This window comes from Oncorhynchus gorbuscha, unplaced genomic scaffold (genome assembly GCF_021184085.1).
Source record: "Oncorhynchus gorbuscha isolate QuinsamMale2020 ecotype Even-year unplaced genomic scaffold, OgorEven_v1.0 Un_scaffold_11008, whole genome shotgun sequence".
Lineage (NCBI taxonomy): Eukaryota > Metazoa > Chordata > Actinopteri > Salmoniformes > Salmonidae > Oncorhynchus > Oncorhynchus gorbuscha.
In genome coordinates, this window is record NW_025753663.1 from 43 (window position 1) to 5,491 (window position 5,449).

The window sequence follows — 5,449 nt, forward strand, 5'->3', positions numbered from 1 at the left end:
CTCTGTGTCAGGCTTACTCTCTCTGTGTCAGGCTTACTCTCTCTGTGTCAGGCTTACTCTCTCTGTGTCAGGCTTACTCTCTCTGTGTCAGGCTTACTCTCTCTGTGTCAGGCTTACTCTCTCTGTGTCAGGCTTACTCTCTCTGTGTCAGGCTTACTCTCTCTGTGTCAGGCTTACTCTCTCTGTGTCAGGCTTACTCTCTCTGTGTCAGGCTTACTCTCTCTGTGTCAGGCTTACTCTCTCTGTGTCAGGCTTACTCTCTCTGTGTCAGGCTTACTCTCTCTGTGTCAGGCTTACTCTCTCTGTGTCAGGCTTACTCTCTCTGTGTCAGGCTTACTCTCTCTGTGTCAGGCTTACTCTCTCTGTGTCAGGCTTACTCTCTCTGTGTCAGGCTTTACTCTCTCTGTGTCAGGCTTTACTCTCTCTGTGTCAGGCTTACTCTCTCTGTGTCAGGCTTACTCTCTCTGTGTCAGGCTTACTCTCTCTGTGTCAGGCTTACTCTCTCTGTGTCAGGCTTACTCTCTCTCTGTGTCAGGCTTACTCTCTCTGTGTCAGGCTTACTCTCTCTGTGTCAGGCTTTACTCTCTCTGTGTCAGGCTTTACTCTCTCTGTGTCAGGCTTTACACTCTCTGTGTCAGGCTTACTCTCTCTGTGTCAGGCTTTACTCTGCCTGTGACATGTGCTCTATGAGAAGGACATGTGTTATAGAGCAGTCTGTGAATTGGGTTAGAGCGCCCAAAGTTACTTTGTAGTGTGTTTTTATGTCCTTCAATTACCGTGTGTACTGCATGCTGGGTGATGGGGAGTGTTCAGAGGGCTGTCTGGGAAGCCATGGCGTTTGTTCTCACTACAACCTGTAGATAGCCTGGTGGCTGTTCTCGGCGTTAACCGCCTGGGACAGAGTGAAGCTGCTCCTCTCAAACACGACATGGACGTCTACCGCAGACGCTGCAGCGTTGGTCAGATGCCACTACCCCTCCCTCTTCTCCTTCGCTCCTCTTGCACCTCCTGCTCTCTTCTTGTTTGGGGCAGTACCCCTCTCCTCTTCTCCTTCGCTCCTCTCTTGCACCTCCTGCTCTCTTCTCGTTCGGGTCGGTACCCCTCCACCCTCCACCTGGTCTTCTTCCTCATCTCTCATCTGGTTCCTCGTCCCACATCTCCTCCTCCCATCTCTTTTCGACCAGGGTCGGCCTGTTGCGTGTGTAACCCGGTCCTTTCTCCTCATCCAGGTGGAACACGTATGTGGTGGATGGTCATGACGTTGAGGAGCTGTGTAAAGCTCTGTGGCAGGCCCAGCAGGTGAAGGGGAAACCCACTATGATTGTCGCCAAGACCTTCAAGGGTCGAGGACTCAAAGGCAGATGGAGATGGGAGGCGTATTAAACCAGGAAGTAAACGGGCCAAAACCCAGAAGGGACTAACCTGAACTTATCCCATAAGAAATGCTAGTTTTCATTTTGAAGAATGTTTTGCAACGTTGTGCTAATGAATACACCCAATACTGCAATTCCACAGGTTGTATTTACACTGATGGCTCTGGTTGCAACAGTCTAATGGTCTCTAGATAATATAACAGTCTAATGATCTCTAGATAGTCAGTTTACTAGATAATATAACAGTCTAATGGTCTCTAGATAGTTTACTAGTTAATATAACAGAATATAATGGTCTCTAGATAGTTTACTAGATAATATAACAGAATATAACAGATAATATAACAGAATATAATGGTCTCTAGATAATATAACAGAATATAATGTCTCTAGATAATATAACAGAATATAATGGTCTCTAGATAATATAAATAGAATATGAAGGTTACTAGATAATATAACAGAATATAATGGTCTCTAGATAATATAACAGAATATAATGGTCTCTAGATAACAGAATATATGGTCTCTAGATAATATAACAGAATATAATATAATATAACAGGTCTAGATAATATAACAGAATATAGATAATATAAACAGAATATAACGGTCACTAGATAATATAATGGTCTCTAGATAGTTTACTAGATAATTGTTAAAGGAATTAAATCGTTTATGTTTTAATACCCAATTAAAATGAAACACTCTTGTCAATTCATAAGTATTTGTAATTCCCTTATTGTATAATGATAGACTGGGCTCTGTCTTACAATCAGACAGCAGAGTTTATTCACGAGAGTACTGAATACTATACAGTTTTACCACAGGTTATAAACTGAAAATGACGTCCTTCGTTCCAGCCCCAATCCGTGCCATCTCCGTTTCCAGTACAAAGGCTGTATCTCAAGCCTTCCCACATCCGTCTCCCTACCAATTTAATATCATTTATGACTCAAGGCCTTCTCCTGTAGATAAGCATTCAAATGGCAGTCTGAAGATTTGTACCAAGGAACAGACAGTCATTGTTCTAACTTTTGACCACATTCATTATTTTCAGTACTGGGATCAAGAAAGAAAACTCATACATATATAGAATAGTATTCTGATTAGTACATCCTGATTGAAATGTATACATAATTAGTCATTATAGATTTTAAAAATTCCCTTAACAATAATATAACAGTGTAATGGTCTCTAAATAGTGTAATGAGTGTACTAGATAATATAAACATTTCCTGGTGGGTAAATGACCTGTTGACTCATCTCCCTCCTCCAGGCATAGAGAACACGGATAACTGGCATGGGAAGCCGATGCCCAAGGACCGGGCCGAGGAGGCCATTAAAGACTTAGAGTCTCAGATTCAGAACCCCAACAAGACCATCTGCCCCGAGCTACCCAATGAAGATACGCTCCCGCTGACCTCTCACCAATCACCCTGCCTAGCCCTCCCAATTACAAGATCGGAGACAAGGTACACACACACACACCGCTGACCTCTCACCTTTCACCCTGCCTAGCCCTCCCAATTACAAGATCGGAGACAAGGTACACACACACACCGCTGACCTCTCACCTTTCACCCTGCCTAGCCCTCCCAATTACAAGATCGGAGACAAGGTACACACACCGCTGACCTTTCACCCTGCCTAGCCCTTCTTTCTAGAAGATTGGTGACAAGTTACACACACCGCCGACCTATCGCCTGCCTACAATATCAGGGACACGTCCCCCTCTGACATGGTTATCTGTAGGCTCCTGGGTAACACTTCCTGTCTACCTTTCTCTCCTCCCCAGGTGGCTACTCGTAAGGGGCGTATGGCGTGGCCCTGGCTAAACTCGGGGTCAGTCCAGTCCGAGGGTGGTGGCTCTGGACGCTGACATGAAGAACTCTACCTCTCTCTGAGATGTTCTACAAGGCCTACCCTGAACGCTTTGTAGAGTGCTTCATCGCTGAGCAGAACATGGTGAGGGGAGAGGGTGTATAATGTAGACCCTAGCAGAACATGGTGAGGGGAGAGGGTGTATAATGTAGTCTACCCTGAGCAGAACATGGTGAGGGGAGAGGGTGTATGATAATGTAGTCTACCCTGAGCAGAACATGGTGAGGGGAGAGGGTGTATGATAATGTAGTCTACCCTGAGCAGAACATGGTGAGGGGAGAGGGTGTATGATAATGTAGTCTACCCTGAGCAGAACATGGTGAGGGGAGAGGGTGTATGTCTACCCTGGAGCAGAACATGGTGAGAGGGTGTATGATAATGTAGTCTACCCTGAGCAGAACATGGTGAGGGGGTGTATGATAATGTAGTCTACCCTGAGCAGAACATGGTGAGGGGAGAGGGTGTATGATAATGTAGTCTACCCTGAGCAGAACATGGTGAGGGAGAGGGTGTATGATAATGTAGTCTACCTGAGCTGAACATGGTGAGGGGAGAGGGTGTATGATAATGTAGTCTACCCTGAGCAGAACATGGTGAGGGGAGAGGGTGTATGATAATGTAGTCTACCCTGAGCTGAACATGGTGAGGGAGAGGGTGTATGATAATGTAGTCTACCCTGAGCAGAACATGGTGAGGGGAGAGGGTGGATAATGTAGAGAGCAGAACATGGTGAGGGGAGAGGGGTATGATAATGTAGTCTACCCTGAGCAGAACATGGTGAGGGGAGGGAGTCCACCCTGGCAGGTGAGGGGAGAGGGGTGTATGATAATGTCTACCCTGAACAGAACATGGTGAGGGGAGAGGGTGTATAATGTAGTCTACCCTGAGCAGAACATGGTGAGGGGAGAGGGTGTATGATAATGTAGTCTACCCTGAACAGAACATGGTGAGGGGGTGTATGGGGGGGGGTGTAGAGACGAGGACTAAACTGGACTTGCATTGTGGCGCAGCGGTCTAAGGCACTGCATCTCTGCTTGAGGCGTCACCACAGACCCTGGGGGGGCATGAGCAGCCTTTTGTGGTTACAGATGCAGGTGTTACGGAGCGATAGTTAGATTGTTACGTTGCAGGGTCTATGGTGGTCTGCTTGAAACATGTCGGTATTGTAGTGTTGAGACCCCTGCCAGCTGGTCCGTCCAGATCACCCTGGTCGGTCTGTCTGTCTAGGTCACCCTGGTCGGTCTGTCTGTCCAGGTGTTTAACATTTTCTGGAATTACAAAAAAATTATAAATTATCCACCTTAAAAAAAAATCAAATCTATTTTCTGTGTAGGTGAGCGTGGCGATCGGCTGTGCCACACGGGACCGCACGGTGGCGTTCGCCAGCACCTTCGCTGCCTTCCTGTCCCGGGCTTACGACCATATCAGAATGGCTGCCGTCTCAGAGTCTAACATCAACCTGGCGGGGTCACACTGTGGAGTCTCTATCGGTCAGTACTGTCTCATCTCAACCATTTTCCCACCACAGGGCGCGGGGCCCCCTCTCCACTAAAGTGGGGCCCCCTCTCCACTAAAGTGGGGGCCCCTCTCCACTAAAGTGGGGGCCCCTCTCCACTAAAGTGGGGGCCCCTCTCCACTAAAGTGGGGGCCCCTCTCCACTAAAGTGGGGGCCCCTCTCCACTAAAGTGGGGGCCCCTCTCCACTAAAGTGGGGGCCCCTCTCCACTAAAGTGGGGGGCGCCTCCACTCAAAGTGGGGCGCCTCCACTAAAGTGGGCGCCCTCCACTAAAGTGGGGCGCGCTCCACTCAAAGTGGGGGCGCCTCTCCACTAAAGTGGGGGCGCCTCTCCACTAAAGTGGGGCGCCTCCTCCACTAAAGTGGGGGCGCCTCTCCACTAAAGTGGGGGCGCCTCTCCACTAAAGTGGGGGCGCCTCTCCACTAAAGTGGGGGCGCCTCTCCACTAAAGTGGGGGCGCCTCTCCACTAAAGTGGGGGCGCCTCTCCACTAAAGTGGGGCGCCTCTCCCACTAAACTCCCAAAGTGGGGGCCCCTCTCCACTAAAGTGGGGGCCCCTCTCCACTAAAGTGGGGGCCCCTCTCCACTAAAGTGGGGGCCCGGGGCCCCTCTCCACTAAAGTGGGGGCCCGGGGCCCCTCTCCACTAAAGTGGGGGCCCGGGGCCCCTCTCCACTAAAG

The 5,449-nt window shown here is 48.8% G+C and overlaps 1 pseudogene; it reads left to right on the plus strand.

Annotated features, from left to right (window-relative positions):
- The first annotated feature begins 761 nt into the window (after nucleotides 1-761).
- On the plus strand, nucleotides 762-4,824 carry LOC124030376 (annotated as a pseudogene).
- Nucleotides 4,825-5,449: the final 625 nt, after the last annotated feature.